This window comes from Aricia agestis, chromosome 4 (genome assembly GCF_905147365.1).
Source record: "Aricia agestis chromosome 4, ilAriAges1.1, whole genome shotgun sequence".
In the NCBI taxonomy this organism is placed as follows: Eukaryota; Metazoa; Arthropoda; class Insecta; order Lepidoptera; family Lycaenidae; genus Aricia; species Aricia agestis.
In genome coordinates, this window is record NC_056409.1 from 2,914,747 (window position 1) to 2,936,631 (window position 21,885).

Sequence of the window (21,885 nt, forward strand, 5' to 3'; positions counted from 1 at the left end):
CTTAACTACTGTGCCGATTTAGATGAAATTTATTACAGAGATACTTTTAGTCCCGTAAAAGAACACTTGTACAGTAATATAACATTCCGGCAATACATACAGCTCCTAAGCTACGTTTCAAACAACTGCTGTACAAAATATATAATATAATGTAAGTATCTATATTATGATACTCGCTCTCACTTGCTGTAATAACATTTTCTTTAGAAAATTCTTTAGAAGGGAAACAATATTTTTCTTGTGGAGCACATATTGAACCATTATAATGCTCGGGCTGTATAGAATTGTGTGAGATGATTGTTTGTTTTTGTATATGGAGTACACGTATAGTTTTCTTCTTGTATACCCCACTTAGAATATGCTGAGAGGCCCTGTATTATTATACAGGGCCTCTCAGCATATTCTAAGTGGGGTAATACCCTAATACATATTGTTATATGAGATAACAATATGGATAAGGGTTAACGTAATAACAAAATTTTATAAAATAGTACTAGCTGACCCGGCAAATGTTGTTTGGCCATTTTTTTTTAGAATCAATATAAAAAGTTGATAAAAACCAATTCTTAGGCTTAACAAATATGTTCAATGTACACAAAAAATGTCATTAAAATCGGTTTAACCATTTTGGAGAAGTTCACGCACAAACATTGTGACACGAGAATTTTGTATATTAGATTTACACAGCGAATACAAGGCTTATCTTTGTCTGGCTTATTTAAAACTTAATTATAATCTTAGGTTAAAAGCTGCACGCTTGTTACCTAAGATTGTAACTTAAAACTTGTACAAAATACAATATATAATATAATTCAACAAAGACATTTTAACAGCGGTAATCCAAATGTCGCATAACTTTACATTCTCCGGGGTTCAGCTAGACGTAAAAATGTAAAATGGTAAAGAAATAATAAAATACAGTACTACCAGGGGTACTAGAGGGGTAGAGAGGTGGGTGGGGGTTGAAAACCGTGTCGAGAGCCAACTCGGGGATGATCGCTTCCTATGAGGCGAGTTTTATTCCCTTAGCCGTTTGTCCATCGCCGCCATCACCGGGACGTCTCCGCCAAAAATTCAAATAAAATGCCACTTTGTGCCACTTTATATGACGACCTCTGTGGCTCAGTGGTGAGCGCGTTGGTAGCTCAAGCCGGGGGTCGCGGGTTCGAATCCCGCCAACGGAACAAAAAGTTTTCAAAGTTCCTGGATCATGGATGTGTATTAAATATGTGTATAATATAATAAAAATCTTAAATATATGTATAGTATAAAAGTGTTAAATATATTTCCGTTGTCTGGTACCCGTAACACAAATCCTTCAGGTACTTACCACGGGGCCAGACTGACGTGGTGTGAAGCGTCCATAGATATTATATTATATATGATATAGGCTGTAGATTTCATTTTACTCTACACAGTCTACAACGTAGCGGCGGCATGGGCCAGTAGACCGATGTCGGTAGAAAATAAAACCATGTCAAGGTCATCTTGAATTTTTGTCGGTGACGTCCTGGTGACGGCGGCGATGGACAAACAGCCTTAAGCTCGGCGTCGCGACGTTTTGTATCTTACTGTATTGTATTCATGGTAGAGTTAGTTTCGTAACATTACTATAAAATATTAAACAAATAATGTTAACTATATTTTTTATTTTCTTTTGAAAATGTGTTGAGCACTGATTACATATTATTGTAGTGTTACTACGTCTTTGGGCAGGGGTGTACTAGAAATAAAGGATTAAGACTTTTGCGGCACACAGATAACGGGAAAATAATATATTAAATACTGTTATACGATATAAAGTTATAAACCCTACGTAAACAAAACAAAAACATCGTCCTAAACAACAAACATTTGGGGAGAATCATCTCGTGTGGGTCCAAACTTTTCTCGCACAATGGCTACTTAATCGTCCGTCACTCGGCTATAAGTTCGCCCATTGACGGGTCTATCAGGAAACTCGCCGCCTCGAGCGTGTAACCTGTTTACTGTTTAGGTGTTATTCGAGGTGTTCTGTAAAACGTCTCACATACGAACGTCTAATCGTTAACGAGTTGTCGTTTCCGACCGATCGTGACGACTTGATGATATCGTAAACGGTGTTGTGATCAAAAACTTAAAACATGTCTAGGGATCAAACTCGTAAGACCAGTTAGGTAATTTAATAATTAATTAAATTTAACGTCAGGTCAGATTTTGAGATTTACGTTTGGGCATCATGCGACGGTATTTTGTGTACCCGTTTGCTAAAATGTCGTGTAAGAGCCAGTCCACATGACGCGTTGCGTCAGCGTTGCGTCGACGCAGCGCTGCCGTTTGACGCATAGCCGGCCACACGGGCGCTGCGTCATCGCAGCGTTATTACTATGGAGGGTAGATGGAGGAGAACTATCTTATATGGGGGATATTTGAAAAAGTGTCCAGCTGTACGCAGTAAATAGCAGTTGAAAAATCTTCCAAGAGTGGCGCTAGCTGCAGCAAAGGGTATGGAATAAATGTAGCCGTTGGTGACAAAATATAAATTTAAGCTAGCCGAATAGCCGAGTCACAGAATTACTGGGTTAATACCAATATATTTTGAAAAATATAACCTAAAATAGCTGTATAAAAGCTGGTAAATGATTTAAAATTAACCCTGTTGCTACTGTAGCGCCACCCTAATTTAACGCATTTCAGCGGACATTTTTTACATACAGAGATATTTCTCCTCCATTACCTCCATAGTTACTCCGAAGCAGTTTTAACGTCAACACCCCCTCCCGCTTCGTCACGAGGGCTGCTGTCCGTCATGTGTGCGTTGCGACGACGCAGGGCGTCGTGTGGACTGGCTCTAAGGTAACTAAATTTCGTATGTGGTATTGTAGACGATAACTTGGACGTCGTTCCGTGGTGAGATAACGACTGGAATCGTTTAAGGTGAGAAACTTGTGAGATGTCGCTCGAGACCATTTCAAGCTCCAACTCGTAACGTGTTGATCACAAACACCCCGTGTAACGTGAGCAAACACCCCGTGTAACGTGAACAAACATTTTCAACTTCTCAAGCGTTTCTCTTTCAGCTTAAATTTTATAAAATACATCCAGAAATTAAAGAGGTTGGTATTTCGTAAACCGCTAAAAATTCGTGAATTTACTCTTATAAAAGTATTTTGTACTCATAATATGTGTATAACGTATATAAAATATATCGCGAATTTTGTAAATAGGAGCTATTTGTCCTTTCCACTAATGAACTAATGAGTGCTTAATATCATAAAAAGGGCAAACAGTTTAAAGGTATTTTTAAAACGTACAAATTAATAAATATTTGACCACCTGGCTTATTTATATTAGTGTATATAACAGAGCAGTACCGTCATTAAAACTACACGGCCACAAAAAATGTGTGCTAAGCGCAGTGTAGAAATAAAAGTATAATATTCCAACAGAGACTCACAGAAAAGCTGTATACAATAGAATCCGACTCAAAGCTTACACTAGGAAAGAGAAAGGCATTTTAACGAGCTTGTTGAAATCAGTTGTTTAATAGAATTAGGAGCGATCCTGCAAACAAAGAGACTTCGCAGATTGTATTTTAGCGCTGATACTATCTCAATTTTAATTGACGTCATAATTGTAAAGCACGAGATAAGCTCTCGGATATAAAAGTGTTATATTTCTGTTTTAATTCTGTTACTACCCGTATCGAGCTTTGATGTTTGCAAATAGAGGGAACGGCAAAGATTAAAGAACATATTTTTTGAATAAATAAATGAAATAATTACGTGTGGCACTCGGAGGCTGCCGCGGTAAAGCTAATGCATAGCATTTTTTATCAAATAATGTAATTAAAATTAGGTTACTATGTAATTATAGTTAGTTAGGTTCGTTCGCGGTCGCCGCACTCAATGCCCGCTATAAAAGCTATGTAATAGCTTAAAAATTATGAAACAAACAAAGGAGCAAATTGATTATCTTATAAAAATAAGCGACTGCCGTTGACCACACAATATCAGCAATACTTAATTGTTGCGAATTGCGTTCCTGTTTTTTTTTTTTTATGAAATAAGGGGGCAAACGAGCAAACGGGTCACCTGATGGTAAGCAACTACCGTCTCCCATGGACACTCGCAACATCAGAAGAGCTGCAGGTGCGTTGCCGGTCTTTTAAGAGGGAATACGCTCTTTTCTTGAAGGTTTGCAGGTGCTCAAAATGCCCACCCCTCTACTGTGACCTGGTTTATTATTGTAATTATAATTATTATACGTCACATTTACACGTCAAAGCTAAATAAAGTGCTGCTTTGTAGATAGAAAATTATTTTGCTACAGCTTCGTAGCACGGCTACGAAAAATCCGTAGAAGTGCTACGCCGTCGTAGTACACCTACACAGTTCTCGTAGCACTGCTACGTCCCCGTAGAGCTGCTAGACTGCTACACAGAACCGAATATATTGCAATATTGCTCAGGGACTCTGAATCTTCCTTCCAGGACTCTTCAACTATAGGATTTTAATAAAACCGAATATATTGCAATATTGCTCAGGGACTCTGAATCTTCCTTCCAGGACTCTTCAACTATAGGATTTTAATAAAAACTAGCTATTTGACCGAGCTTCGCACGGTTTTGCATTCGTTGGAAAGGTCTTGGGCTCCGTGAGGTCTATAGAAAAAAAAACAGAAAAAACTTCAAGAGAAAAGCAGGAAAACAGGGAAAATCATTTTATGGCAAAACAACGTTTGCCGGGACAGCTAGTATATACAAGAATAGCTCGTTTAAAGATATAAGATTAAAATGGACGCTGTAAAGCATTTGTGGGTCGTCTCACAAAAAAATTACTTATTGGGATATGAATGCAGTTTTGTTTTTTAGATCATTTAGAACAAGACTGAATTAATAACTCAACATTTTCGTGGGTTAATACACAAATGCTTAATAGCGACCATGTAACCTTCTATTTTCTTAAAATTCTTCAAAGACAAAAAACAGCAAAACTCTTCAAAGATACAACATCTATATATATAAAACTCAAAGGTGACTGACTGATTGACATAGTGATCTATCAACGCACAGCCCAAACCACTGGACGGATCGGGCTGAAATTTGGCATGCAGGTAGATGTTATGACGTAGGCATCCGCTAAGAAAGGATTTTGATAAATTCCAACCCCAAGGGGTTCAAATAGGGGATGAAAGTTTGTATATAATAATACTTCTTAACGCGAGCGAAGCCGCGGGCAAAAGCTCGTTCAAGATAAAATAGATTGCTTTTCTTATTTTGCATTGATATAACACTCTTAAATCATATCGCCGTGATATTTTCGCAGAAATGTAATTTTGAATGACATTCGCGGTGGAGCGTCGCGAACAGTCTGCATTTATTTTTATGTGATGTCGGGTTACTGACTTTTAATGAAATACGAAGCCAAAATATTTTCGTGTCATCGTATCGCGTGCTGCGTAATGTATAATTTAAATCGGCTTTTCCAATTTAAATAAAAATGAGTTCTGTTAAATTAATTAAAACAACAATAACTAAAAAGTTTTTTTCTGCTATCGCTATTACTCATTGACAAGGTTTACGAGTAAAGGTCTTTGCTATTACTACACTTTATACTAATATGTGAGGTATAATTATTATGAGATTGTATGTATAGTTTGTCAAAAAAGTGAAGAAATGAAAAAGTGGCAACATCGTAGTGTCATCCCTTACAAATCAATCTAAGAAAAAAGGGATGACACTAAGTTGTTGCCACTTTTTAATTTCTTCACTTTTTGACAAACTATACAATATACATACAATCTCATAATAGTTATACATATACTTACATCACAAATTCTTATAACAAGCCGTTGTTTACTCGTGTACAAAATTATGTTACAATATTATGTTGATATACTGTGGGTACCAGACGATAGAAACGTCGCCGTGGTCTGCCTCCAAAAAGATGGCGCGATGAATTTGATTGAATTTGATTGATTGACGAGCCAGACTAGTCTAGGGTTACGGTTGATCCAGAGAAGTGGAAGACTTTGGGGGAGGCCTTTGGTCAGCAGTGGGACAGCATATTATTAGGTTCTTTAAAATTGCTAGAGATCGCCAAATGGTTGTAATTCGACCTTAGTTTCAACGACTAAAATACCCGGAATACTACCCATATTTTATAAAAAAAATATTGACTTTATCACATTTTTTTTTCAACTCTTGTCTCTAGGGCTCTGCTGATCTCAGACTGGCCGTGTAAGCATTGTCTTAGTATCTCAGACTCAATAAAAAAAAACTATAATCCATTATCAATTTGTCACCTTGTTGTCAACAGACTTCAACCATACACGCATGAATAAAAGAGTATAATTCGTATGTATAGACTTGTCACTCAAAAATCTGTCATCTTTCCTAGTGTGTGAGTTGTAGTACCTATGTGTAATGTTTTATTTGTTAAAAAAATATATGATAAAAGCATAATTTCAAAATAATATTAGCTCGATGCACTCCTTCACATTATAAACTATAACTGTGAAAAATTTCATTTTTTTTTTTATGAAAGAAGGGGACAAACGAGCAAACGGGTCACCTGATGGAAAGCAACTTTTGTCGCCCATGGACACTCGCAGCATCAGAAGAGCTGCAGGTGCGTTGCCGGCCTTTTAAGAGGGAATAGGGTAATAGGGGAGGGTAGGGATAGGAAGGGAAGGGAATTGGGGAGGATAGGGATGGGAATTGGGCCTCCGGTAAACTCACCCCCCCGGCGAAACACAGCGCAAGCGCTGTTTCACGCCGGTTTTCTGTGAGAACGTGGTATTTCTCCGGTCGAGCCGGCCCATTCGTGCCGAAGCATGGCTCTCCCACGTATGAAAAACGTTTCATACGTGGGAGACGTTCACCTACGTTTCCCCATTTTTCGTCAAAAGGGGTACAAAGTTTTTCTCTCGCGTATTAATATTATATAGATGGTCAATCTATCTTCTAAATTTAGCTTATATTAGTATCAATTTCTACTATGTCTACAATATATTCCACAGTTATAGAACGGAACAACAATTTTATAATATAAACTTGCTGATTTTTAATGTACTCGTACCATCGAGGAAATTGATTCGTAGGCAGTTGACGGACCTACGCCATGTGGTTGGCTTATGTCAATTCAATGTTAGCTGTGATCGATCGGCTGGGTTTGACTTAACGCGACCAAATTACTCAGGTCCGCCATCGGCCTAGGAATCAAGGGTACCGAGCCCTTTTTTCAAAGAGGTCCTTTTAGGCACTAGGCAAAGTGGCACATCCCCTACCCGAGGCCCGCATTGAGTGTTTCTAGTACGAAGTCAAAGAAAAATATGTGCGAATAGTCCACACTGGGCCTTTCTTTGTTCATCAAGGGCATGCGTCATAGCGCAGTCAACAGCGAACGTGAGGCATGCCGCATGCCCGTGACGCGCGTTGAAATCGTAGCGCTCGCTATGATACGCTATGTTGAAGAAAAAGAGGATGACGAAAATTGAAGATGAAATTGCATAATGTGGACATAGCTTATAGGGTCCCGACTAACACGCAAACATTTAAGGTGACGTTTGTATTATGATGTTGCATGCCGTAACTATGTTCTAGTTGTATTTTGTTGGTATGTCTATCTGGTTGTGCTTTTAATTCAATTTCCGGTATCGGGAACAAGCGACCTGTGCATTGTAAATAGCTCGCGACTGCAAATATATCAGCCATTGATTGTGCGCCGACTGCGCTGTGTACGGTGCACATGTTAGGGTTATTTTATGGTACAAAAATTTCATTTTTCTCCTTCTTATTATTTAATTCAAAGTAGGCGTCACGTAGACATTCTAAAAGTGTTAGTTTTTAACCCACTTGAAAATAAAAGAGATTAAAAAATCATTTCACTTTTTAAGATGAAATTTTAAACTTCCGCGTTGCATTTGAATTCAAACTTTTTATTCGGGACTTAACACGGACTTATTCTAGTAGTAATGTTACTACGAGTACATACTTTTTCTCGACGTTTCGGCCGTATTGCAACGGCCGTGGTCACGGGGGGACTGCAGGAGGCGCGACGTCTTTGTTTGCACCGGGCGGTCTGTTCTACTACTACCCTCGAGTTTTCCAACATTTGTGTTGTATGTAAATGTATTGGACATTTAGATTCAGTAGGTTCAGTGGGACAGACAACACTCACTGTATCGGTTTACACTTATTGACAGAGGTGACACATGCGTTTGCACTTATTTATCACTGGATTCCAGGCTGGAGACAATTAAATCCGTCCTCACGATTAAAATTCTTATACTTTTTAATTTCAATGGATTCACGAATTACTCTCGTAGTCGAACCATCCGTAGAGAGGATTTTAGGGCTCGTCGCAGTAGACTCTATGTTAAGATTTGTAAAGTTTACTAAATTTGAATACGAAACATTAATTTGAGCAGATTCTAAATGTCCAAAGACTACAAATGAAGAGATCCATACAAATTTTATAAATGCGAAAGTATGTCTGTCTGTCTGTCTGTCTGTCTGTTACCTCTTCACGCCCAAACCGCTGAACCACTTTTGCTGAAATTTGGCATGGAAATACTTTGAGTCCCGGGAAAGGACATAGAACACTTTTTGTCCCGAAAAAATGTACGGTTCCCACGTGATAAATGAGTTTTGGCGCAACAGAGTCGCGGGCGTCATCTAGTTTATACGTCTAAAAAATAACCTCTAATTATTTAGCTATTTGAACGTTACTGGACGTTAAAAGCATAATGAAGTAGAAAATTTTTGAATACAATTTTTTGTCGAAATAATGTTTGTTATAATTTAAGTACTTTTTCTTTTAAGAGATTTTTACTTAAGGGAATACAGGGCCTTAATTATACTTTAAGCTTAATCGCAGTCTTAGTCTTAATCCTCGGATTAGTTTCAGCATGGTCACCGCTCCACGAAGTCAGGCTAAATAAAGTTTGCTCGAGTAAACTATTTTCTGTGTAAACCAAGAGTAATGAATGTTTCATCTTGCGTACTTAGGTAGCTGTACTCACTGTCTTCTTCTGTTCGTATGTGTGTAAGAGAGACGGGAATATACAAGCCTGCTTCTGTCCGACACGATTCTACTGCAGTCGGAATCGTTGTAATGAGCCGAGCAAGGTCCAAATTTGTGTGGTACTTACAATTTTTCAAGGCATTTCCCGTCCGAAACGTGTGTATTTCACACGTGGTTTTCATGATTTTTCTGATAAATATATCTCACTTTAAAGCGAAGCAAAAAGGCTCTTTTAATAGTTTATAAGCTATGAGTTTGTGTTTAAGTGCAGCGTATGAGTTATTGATGGTTTTTTTTTATTTTATAATTTACTGAGGAATGTCTATACATTCCTTAAAAAAACCTAGGCTAATAAACCTTTTAATTGAATAAATTGAAATAGCTTTATTTTTAATAATAATATATTACAAGATCTACATAAATCATGCAAGTAGGTTAATTTTGATTCTCTCAGTCGTCCAGAAACTAATATGACGATATTTGTTAGCTATGTGGACTAAAAATTCCTTGCATATTACTAAACTTTATCTAATGGAATTGAGGTCTCAGAAGTCTTTCAGAACCCTATCATGTCTTCATCCATTCTCGGGCTGACAAAGCTTCGGGAATTTAATATTCTATTGTGTGGAGTTAGTGATAGAGAAATTCCAAGGTCACACGGCAAAGTTGTGTCTTCACGCAATACTGCTGCGAACAAATCAGTAGAATTTATGGTAATGTTTAAGCGACGTATGTGGGGCATTTTTTATCTTTTAAACTATTTCTACTTCCGCTCAAAATGGCTTTCTTATACCCGGCTTTCAAAGTTTATTGACAGAAGTTTATCTTTTTACGAGCGTTGTTAATTGATTAATCTTTTGACGATAGCCAATCAAAAACGATAAGGAATACATATTATACTCCTTTAAAAAAGCTTAAAAACCGGTCATTATTGCTATTCTATAATAATTTGGTCGGTGTTAAGCGTTTTTGTATTAACCCTTTTTTTGTTAAGTTTATGAATGCAGTCTTGTTCTAAATGATCTAAAGAATATGACTTAATTTTATAACTCGATACTTTTTTTTTTGTAGGATGATACACAAATGCTTAACAGTGTCCATTTATTAGTGTCAGTAGTGGGTATATGTTCATTCTAGCGCACTCATAAACTAGTGTAAGAAGATCTCTCTGTGGGTGTAGTATGTATGTTAGTGGTGTGTCATGTTATGTTCATATTTGTTGAAAAAAAGGTTGATTTTTAAAGATCATGATCAGCGTCAGCTGTAGGTGTGTGGATTGGTGTCTCGGCGGCGGCGATGGCTGCGGCTGGTGCTGGTGCTGGTGCTGCGACCTCATGAGCGGTGGTGGTGGTGGTGGTGCTCTTTAAATACACTATTTTAACCAAATCAGTTCGAAAAATATCCAGTTAAAACAGGATGTAACAGGTTCAACAGCTGCTGTTCAATTTGAAGCCCATGCTGTTCTGTTTATATTATCAGCTGTTTTATTCAAATCAAGCGACTCAGTTCGATATAGGCTGTTGTGTTGTTAAGATGCCTCGTTTACTTCCCCAACACTACTACTACCCCTCATATTCACCATCGATTCCAATTTATTCCACACACTCTCGCATACACACCTCCTTATCACATATACACTAGATAAGAAAAACCACCACATCCGCCGCTACTACAATCATCAAGCATGATCACTATAACTAACTAAAACTACTTGTACTTACAATATGAATTCTATACTAAAACACACTAGAAATTATAATGATGATGATGACATCACTGATGTCAACGAACCAACCGCTCACGAGGTCACACTACCACCACGCTGATGATGATGATGATGATGGCACCACCACCACCACGCATGAGGTCGCAGCACCAGCACCAGCTGCAGCCATCACCGCCGGCGCCGCCGAGACACCAATCCACACACCTACAGCTGACGCTGATCATGATCATTAAAAATCAACCTTTTTTCAACAAATACCAACATAACATGACACACCACTCACATACATACTACACCCACAGAGAGATCTTCTTACACTGGTTTATAAGTGCGCTAGAATGAACATATATATATACCCACTACTAGTGTCAACTATTGCAATAATTATAATATTGCAAAATTATTGCCATTTTCACAGTTTTTTTTCCAGTTACTTTAAAACGATGTTGATATTATTAATGTTTAAATTACTGCATTTAGCTTGTAAATCCCATCAATATAATAATCTTATATCTTTAAACGAGCAATTCTTGTATATATATATATATATATATATATATATATATATATATATATATATATATATATATATATATATATATATATATATATATATATATATATATATATATATATATATATATATATATATATATATATATAATTGGAATCTCGGAATCGGCTCCAACGATTTTCATGAAATTTAGTATATAGGGGGTTTCGGGGGCGATAAATCGATCTAGCTAGGAACAATTTTTAGAAAATGTCATTTTATTCGTGTTTTATCGAATACAAATAGCTAGTAATATATTATTATATATGTATTCTGACCCAAACTATACTGTAACTGTTCTGCACTTTCTGTTGACGTATTCAATAAACTTTCTTTTGTTCCAGATAAATAATTCACGGCTCGTACCTGATGACGCATAAGGTATGTACACAAATTTTTGGCGTACCAAAGGGAAAGAAACAAAAGGTACTGAGGCCTTTGAATAATCCATACCGAACGACGTCTACCAACATTATTTATGTAGAATGGTGTTTTCCTTCCTACAACATATAATTTTGTTGTGTTTGAATAATCGTCATCAGCTATTCTAGCACTGGGGTCTTCTATATGTATTATTATGATTAATTTCAAAAATTCCAGAAATTTTAAACAAAGTTTTAATTTTGTGAGTCTCGCTAAAATAAAATTCATACAATTTTGCAACAGTAGGACTACTTTTAGCAAAAGTCTCAGTATTGCTATTCCAGATCAACAATTTATAGCTGACGAATTGTCAACATTAAGACCATGTACGATTTCTTTTTTTTCTTCCAGAATAATCAACAGCCTAGATTCTAATTGTAGTATTGACAGTATTATGACTAAAGCGATAAAATGTCTAAAAAACTCACTCACAGGAAATATGTGTATAAGCTTTTATAACCTGCTGAGTGAAAGTGTTTTTCCTAACTATTTCAAAATAGCAAAAGTAAGCCCTATACATAAAACTGGGTCAACGATGGATCCATGGAATGGAAATTATAGGCCCATATCGGTGCTCTGGAGTCTTAACAAAATTTTTAGAAAAATATACATATTTAGACCAAATTAATTTTATTTTTAAGCCATACTGACGGTCGTCAGTACGGGTTTTGTCCAAAACGCAACACCTTAACATCAACAAAATACCTTTTTGCTAAAATAAAACATAATATAGATGATAAAAAATCGTTCTTGGTGTATTTACCTCAAAAAGGCATTCGACACCGTAAGTCATAAACATCTATTGGAAAAATTCAAGTCCTCAAACATTACGGGTTGTGCTCTAAACATTTCGGAATCATATTTACAAAATCGCATACAAATTGTAAAAATAAATGACGCTGAAAGTGATCCTGAATCAATTATATGTGGAGTCCCTCAAGAATCGATATTAGGCCCGTTGTTCTTCCTTATTTATATAAATAATATTTGTAAAATAGGAGTACATGGTTTACTTACTCTATGCAGATGATACCTGCCTTTTTTATTTTGGATCCTCTGTTCAAGATATAATTAGAAAAGCTCAATCAGATCTAGACGCTCTTCAATTATGGTTTCGAGAAAATCTACTTACCATTAATGCTGCAAAAAGTTGTGACATGATTTTTAAAGCAAAGAATAAAATAATACAATCACACCAGCCGCTATCAATCAATAATATTACTCTGGAACAAAAATCTTGTGAAAAATATTTAGGTCTACGGATAGATATCGCGGAACAACCATATTGAACATATAAGATTGAGACTCTCATCGCCCCTGGGCTCCCTACGTAGCATCGCTCAAGTTATACCACACAAATTAAGGCACACTATTTATAATGCACCTGTAAAACCACATATCTTGTATTTAATTGAAATATGGGGAAGCTCAGCAAAAACAAAACTGTCAGATATTCAGATCCTGCAAAATAATATCATTAAAATGTTATTTTCGCTACTACTACTAATAAAAAAATCTACAGTGATACAAAAATAATGAACATTCGGCAATTATATACTCTTACAACTTGTATTTTTATATGGAAATGTGTCAATAAAAAAGTACAGACAGATCATAATTTTACTTACCATAGAGACCGTGGAGAACGCAATATTGTATCAAATTTTCTCTTTGTAATTTTCTGTTTGTCATTAAGTGACCTGTAAGTCTTAGTGAGAATAAAGATCTTTAAACTTAAACCTAAAAGTCCAAAACTTTAAAAGTTAAGTGATATTACGTTCATAGGTCATCTGGTAAATAAATAAAATAAATAGCAGTCTAAGATTAGTTGATAAATTTAGAAAACCTGCAGAATAATGCTGAGCTCAGATAAATCGCGAAAAGTGAATAAATTGAATTAAAAACTGTCACAGCTGCAAACGTGACTGCTTTTTTATCTGAAACGCTTAGCGCTTCGAAATGCACTTAAAAGCTCAGGCTATTGATACCGGTTTAAACTTTAGAAGGCAATTTCAGATTCTATTTGAGAGTTTAATGCTTTATTACCGAATAAACGTATTTACTAATCGTTTTATAATCGGCCGGTTCTGAGCCACTGACTAACACTGGGTAGAATATCTTAAATTACCGGCCGGGATAAAGTTTAACGAAAACAAAGTCAAGATGGTCGTCCGTTATCATTTTTGTTCTTAATTGAGTCGTTAAATAAATATTACTCACGAGTTACGCGACTTGAATTTCTTTCTCTAAAATTTGTAATCGCTTCAAATTCAGAAAATAACTTTACTCCAACATAATCTCTTTGTAATAAAATACTTGGAGGATTTGATTTATTAATATTAATTCGTTTTGAACGAGATATTGGAATAAATGTACGAATTTCTTAAGGCTTTTCGTTTATCTTGAAGTTTAGGTGAGCGAATGATATTGAACAACAATTACTCATAAAATAAATGTTTAATTAAATTATAGCAGGCTTTAAAGCTGGTTGTTGTAATTATTATTCTTTATAGGTCACATAAATACAATTGTATGTTGATATATGTTTTTTTTGCATTGTTGTATTTAAAATTTAGATTCCTATGCAAAGGTACAATACGGTGATAACATACCAAAATAGCCTCAATTCAATTTATTTGTATATTTTATACCGTTAATCCAATTAAAAATTTCTGCCCTGAGCCGGAAAAACAAATAATTAGATTGTCTCTGCGGTTAGGATTTATTTAAAAAAGTTGTTAAATAGGACGCAGAGGATTGACAGGGAGGGATGATGGGCATCCGTTTTTTAATCGTTAAATAGGCTTGTACTCCTTCCGTCTTCCCAAGTTTTTATAAAGGAGAATGGACAGAAGTGGTCTGAATATCCATCACTAACGAGACCCATGTAGACTATCCATTAAATATAAAGTAACTTTCAGTACGAGACAAAATAAAAATAAGCTGTCAGTAAAAAGTTATGACCATATGAAAAATTACTTTTTTAATTGAAAATATTGATATTGATATTTATCTATTTCAGTGAAAACCTAATAGAGAATGTCAAGTGGCATGATATTATGACATATATTAAGTACTTAAAAATGCAATGGATCATAATTTCGACAGTATTTTATACCACTTTTGAGATTTTTCGCAAATAAAATTATTGTTCGTTTTATCTAAATGAAGCTACTCACAAAAAATAGCTTGATAGTAATAAAAAAATATTCTAGAGAACCCGGACTATAGGGGTCATAATATACAAAAATACTTTCAGCTTTTATAATGATAATATAATTAACTACTTGGTGTACTGTCACAGTTATAATTTTAATGTTTGTGATATTAAAATTAGTTTTATTTCAAGGTATTATTTGTTTAAAAAACAAGATATATTTTTTGTTACACACATATTTTTATCATTATCATTTATCACCATATTCACTACATCTCATCTCGTCTAATTTTTGTCGCATACGCACGCTGTACTTCACCTGTCATTAGAACTCATTTTATCTGTAAACAAATTTTATGTACAAAAAATGTCACAAATGATGTTCTGTTGGTGAGTCTATAAAAATAAATAAATAAATAAATAAAATGACGAAAGTCTGCCTATCACTGGCTATGTCGATATTTAATTTATAATCTAGCTAGTTGTATGATGTATCACAATCGCTTGGTGTCAACTTACAATTTTTGGATGACATACTCATTACAATCAGGTACGAATAAAAAAATTATTTCTTTAGACTTTGTATTATTCTCTGTATATTGAGTAAACTGGATCCTCACGCAAACTGTCTGGAGGTAAACGCGAGGTATCGTGTAGCTAAATTATAGTTTTTACAGAAAATAAATCATCTACAGTTTTAATTCAAGTCTCATTACATTTAGGGTTGTCGAGTTGTGACTAGTAGAGATTGTTCTATGTAATAATTCAATTTTTAAAAAGTATAATACTAACAATTTCATTCATAAAACGTCAACCGATGAAATTATCCTCATAATTTGGATAGTTTTATCAGATATTGTGTAATTTTCCGGAAAATTAACTATCATAATCAATTTGGCGATTTAGCGATACACTTTCAGATATTTATAATATTTTAATACGAATAATGTTATCATGAACCAGCCTTGTAAATCACTGTCCATGCATATGTTACGCTCAAAGACCGAAATCGCTCAATGAGCGAGAAAATGGCTCACAGCTCGTTGTGGTCACAGTGAAACAGCCACGACGCGAAATTTGCGTCGTGGCTCTAATGAAAACGGCCACGACGCGTTCTGGCAATCACAAAAAGACCATAACGCGAAATTCGTGTCGTGGCTGATATGCTATTCGTTTCTCTTGATTTGTTCTTGATTGATTAATCGTCCATAAGTATGGAAGATTATATTTGAATTACCATGCGTACTACAAAACATTTTTTCTTTTACTAAATCACTGCATAACGTGTTTATCATTATGTCCATAATTCCATACTATACGTACTAATATTATTACTGTATGTCTGGCGCAACGTAGTTGCGGGCATCAACTAGTAGTATTATATTTAAATTATATAAATAAAAATAAAGCTAAATTTTTATAATTTATTAATATCAGATTACCTTATATTTAAAAAAAAAACAACAATAAAAAACAATAACACGTTGTGACAGACAGACAGTAATAATATTAGCACGGATATTAGGAACTATGGATATTTTCAAATAATTATGAAAAACACTGTGACGGTTTCACTGTGACCACTACGCGTTATGAGCCATTTTTTCGCTCATTGAGCGATTTCGGTCTTTGAGCGAAACACATACATAAGATAAAACACCCAATGGCACTTTAAAAGTTCAAACTACGGAAAATCCCATTATGTATTCACCAACCTTTAATTTTCTATCAAAAATCTAAGGTGTCAATTACAGAATTAATAAACAAGTGGACTTTTTTAAATTAATTATTATTGCCTATTTTAAAACATTTTAGAATGTTTTAAAATTTGAAAAAAAAAATGTATCCTTGGTGCGAAAACTTATAAAATAATGACAGAAAAGTATGTTATGTATGAGCGAAAAGCCCATAGACGGCCTCAATTGTAAATAAAAATAATAACAAAATGACTGCCAAACGATTGGGTAGTTTGGCCTACATAATATACTAATATCAAGACATGTTACAATCTTTTGGAAAAGCAACGTGGCGTCCTTGAGCTATCCGCAGTGCGGGCCGCATTAATACTCCTGGCATACTTACACTGAAAGGAGCTATCTGATATATTACTGTACAAGGCAATGTTTTAGACTGATGAAAATCTTGAAAAATAATAGTTTGTTGAAATAGGAACAGAACATTAAAATGGTAAGTAGCACGATATGTATATAATTATTTTGTTACTAGAAAATATAGAAGAAATGTTTTTGCGGGCTATGTATGTATCTAGCTTCTTTTAAGGATGTTTTAACTCAAGATTAAAATCAGAACTAACTTAAGAGACTAACCCAAAATTGACGATTTTATAATTTATTTTCATACTTGAAAATGAGCCCTGAATTCTTACATTTTCTAAACATAAATAGGTACCTACTACATTATATTTCCAAGATTTTGGTCTGAGCGAAAACACGATATCTTAAAATTTTCTCGATAGAAAAAAATCACAAAGATGCATCTAATTATCACGAATTTTTCATACTATACTGCCGCAACCGTGCATTAAACTAAGTTAATATTTTAATACATTGTATAAAATTTTATCATTGAGACACTGACCTGGCGGATTTTTAAAATGTTGTATATTCATCGAGTTATTAAGAAAAAACTAACTTGGCGCTGATTCCGCGTCGTTCTTTTTCACCTGGCATATGAAAGACGGGCATAAGTGTGAAGAAAGAAGGAGGATGTTTGTATTTGCGTTTGTCGCCCTCTTAAAAAATGTTAATTGAGAAAAAGCTATTTCTCAACTACACCCTCCTGTCGATGTCATTCAATAATATTTAACAAGCAGACCAACACCACGGGCGGCGACTCTGTCAATCCAATATGTATCTTCTTACGTAATTAATTAAGTTTAGTTTTGACTTACTCGTTTAAAACACGCCTCGCATCACGTTATCACGTTGCAATGTGACCGTGAAGGGTAGTAAAAGCTGAAGATGAAGTTTCTATTCACAATGGTGCTAAAGATCCAGTTCCAGCTCCAGTGTATTTCACGGAGAACATCTGCCCCCGTAGACAAGTGGCAAAACGCTAACGCTAGCGCTAACGCCAACGCTACAAAATGTATGGATTTGACATTAGTATTCGCTAGCGAAGCGATGACTTATGTCAAATCGCATACATTTTGTAGCGTTAGCGCTAGCGTTAGCGTTTTGCCACTTGTCTAGGGGGGCTGAGAATATCAGAGTATACCTCCCAGGAGAGTCGAACGTGATTTTCATTGATAACACAATATAGTAAGTGAATCAGAATGTTAAATCAGTTAGCTAATTAATCTGAACTGGGGCGCACGTGCATCAATACTGATCCCGGCCCTGTTTACAATGTATTGTAATAAGTCCCGTACAAGTGAGATGTAGGAACGTATTGTCTGTTAGAAGCATTGTCGTACGTTTGTCATACATAATAATACCGAATATTACATATATTGAATATACTTCAACTTTTATATATTTAATATACTTAAACTTATATAGTTAATTAGGTTTTTAACAATAATAGTGAGCATTTGCACCGGTGTACGGACAAACCCTTCAGGTTTTTGTGGCACCGAGTTTGTTTTGTAATCGTGTTACCTTTGTGAAGAAATGAATCATGAAAAAAATTCAAACATTTTCAAACGTCTCGTAAAATGTAGTATGCACCGTTTATGGCAAAATCCTACAAACTTCAAACTTGGCTGGTGTATATTTTATGGTGGTGAGTAAGTGCCTTTCCACAATATGCCTACGTCACAACGTCGTCAACGTGGAACGGTGCGGTAACGTGGCACGGTACGTTGTCGTGACGTGAAAATTTACGTCAACGTAACTTAAAAATGCACGTCAGGATATAGCAACATTGTACGAGTATGTCACCATGCCTCGTAAAACTCCTACATTCTTCACCACTAATCTAGATATGGACCGCATAATACGTATTATGCTTCTACGAGTACTATAGTTAAGGAGATGGAGTGAGAGAGATTTAAGAAAAAAAAAAGACGTAAAATGACGGAGATGTGGACAGGCCGTAAAAACCCAAATCTTATTGGGAATCGACTAAGGTTCCTACTAAGATTAAGGCTGCGTTTCCACTGAAGGGGAGCGGAGCGGAGCGGAGCTTAGCGGTGCTCGAATTGACAAATCGTGCTATTCCAGCGGAATGACAGCGAAGATTTCGAGCATGGTGATTGGTCAATTCAGCACCGCTAAGCTCCGCTCCGCTTCAGTGGAAACGCAGCCTTAGACTCGATTGATTCTTCCTCCGTTGCTCTGACACATCCGTAAAAGATTCAAATATGGAATCAATACATTTTCATCAATATTCTAAATATAAATCAGTGCGGTCTCTGGGGCAGCAACCTGATAAAATGAATATTTAACACAATACGTACAGCGAGAATTTATGGACGGAACAAACCACGAAGTTGTATAATAACAGTTTAAATACGGGAGTTCAAGGTGACGTATAAATTTAAGTGTGACGATTATGTCGACGTGTTCTTGAGCGGAGAGTGCTTTGGGTTTCATTGTTTCACAAAGTTTTTGTTTTTTGGCGCGATAAAAGGGTTTGAAATAATAATCATCAAAAAAAAACAACTTAAAGTACTTTGAAGTTTTTTGGTGTCACTCAAATGCGGCCATACGTTGGCCCGTGTTGGGCAAATAGTGTACACAAACGTATAGATGAACGTCGATGATTGGTGATTAAATAAGTACTATAGATAACTGCGTAACATAAGAAAAACACTCAAAACGGGATCAGAAAATTGTGGCACACATAAGTAGAATTTTATTGTGAGTGATTTTATAATCTCATCTGTCTCATATAATGTTAGGTGATTTATGTAGCAACATAATCTAATATATAAAATTCTCGTGTCACAATGTTAAACCGCGTACTCCTCCGAAACGGCTTTACGAATTTTAACCAAATTTTATATGCATATTCAGTGGGTCTGAGAATCGGCTACTGGGTACTTTTTACATTGATAAGTGCATTTGTTGAATAAATAAAAGTAAATTATTACAACTCGAGACTGACGGCGACCATTGTTTGTGCGACGGGATAGCGATGGACGTTGCCATGGTGACATACTTATTTAGTCACTTCAATAAAATAATATGGGTGAAATACTTTATATGGCAAAGAAACGTTTGCCGGGACAGCTAGTAACATCTCAAAATCTCGACATGAGTTTTCACTACACATTTAGTGTTACATATTGATTGCAACTGTAGTTGTTTTGTCAAAACACCAATTAACTAGTATGTGGGCTCTTAGACTACTAATATCGCTTGTAATTGGGTCTGTACAAACGTGCTACATCAACTTCTAATGAGCGTCTGTAATTAGCTCCTCTCCTACAAGCTCCGTATGACGTCACAGTAAACACTTTAGTGAGCGAAAAATTGATTGTGCAATAAAGTGTGTTGAAAATGATACGCTATGAATGATATGCTATGAAAAGATATTTGGAATACTGGATCATCTTCGAAAGCGTTTAAGGGCATGGTTTAACATGTACTTTATTTCAGCAAATAAATGATTTCTATTTCTATTTCTCTATTCTATTTTAAAATATGTTTTCTGGGCCCTTAGCCTATTGACTATTACAGCCTTTTGATATTGATTTCGTTAATTTCATTATTAAAATTTGAAGTAAATTATTTTACATCTTTATGTGGAAAAAATAATTTCAATAATAATATGCATTATGCCATTATAGCTATAGTTACCTAATCTTAATGAAACACTATTTCTGTCATATATCATGATACTAGCTGTTGCCCGCGACTTCGTCCGCGTGGACTTTAGTTTATAGCGCGCGGTGTCAACAAAATTTGTGTCAAATTTAAAACTTTTTAAAACCCTGGTAAGTGGTACCCCTCTTAGGGCCGCACTACACCGGAATGGCAGCGCTGAAAGGGCTCGCCTCGCTGCTGCCATTCCGGTGTAGCGCGGCCCTTAATTAATCAAAATACCCAAAAACAGCTGTGCAGTGTGCACATAATCTATACTAATATTATAAATGCGAAAGTATCTCTGTCTGTCTGTCTGTTTGTCAGTCTCGCTTTCACGCCAAACGCCAAAACTACCGAACCGATTGTAATGAAATTTTGTATACAGATAGTCTAAGGCCTGAGAAAGGACATAGGCTACTTTTTTACTGGAAAAAAGGGTTGTAAGGGGGTGAGAATGCGTAAATTTGTTCAAATTAAGTTAGTTCCAAAAATTCGTAATAGATGGCACCGTGCGTCTTCTACATCGCGCTGACGCTTGCTTAAAAGTCTTTCTATAAGAGGTGGTATCATCTTACATTTAAGTTTCGATTTTTTTCGATTGTTATATCTATCCTATGGTATTAAATAACTGTTTGTCAACTTGTCACATATATTAGAAATGCAGTAGGAGTTCTATAAGATAAGATAGATTGATTATTATTATACCAAGTGATTATATTATTAAACATAATATTGTAACGTATTAAAAACTATAAACAAAAACATAAATAACTAATAAGTATGATTAGTTCTATGTTACAATGAAGTAAAAAATAAAACGCCATCTGTTGAATCGTATTAGAACTAAAATTTTCATTGCATCGATATATTTCTGGATTTTTTATAATATTATACATAAAATATATTTAAGATTTTTGAAATATTATTTTAATACACATCCAAGACCCAGGAACATTGAAAACTTTTTGTTCCGCCTGCGGGACTCGAACCCAGGACCCCCGGGATGAGCGCTGGCCACGCGCAATGCGCATTAATTTTCATCGATATTTTCATGGAAATAAGATATTTTCCCACATCAAAATGTAGCCTATGTCCTTTCTCAGACTCTAGAATAACTGTGTACAAAATTTTATTGCAATCGGTTCAGTAGTTTTGGCGTGAAAGCGAGACAGACAGACAGACAGAGATACTTTCGCATTTATAATATTAGTATGGATTACCATCTTCAACTATATTTGTAAAACGCA

At 35.4% G+C, this 21,885-nt stretch overlaps 1 protein-coding gene across 3 annotated transcripts in view; it reads left to right on the plus strand.

Moving 5' to 3' along the window:
- LOC121725854 overlaps nt 1–21,885 on the plus strand; it is a 257,313-nt gene that overhangs the window by 74,675 nt on the left and 160,753 nt on the right. For all 3 annotated transcript variants that reach the window (XM_042112979.1, XM_042112981.1, XM_042112980.1), the window contains exon 3: nt 11,632–11,668. The gene's annotated coding sequence lies outside the window, so the exon portion shown is untranslated. The remainder of the gene's footprint in view (nt 1–11,631; nt 11,669–21,885) is intronic.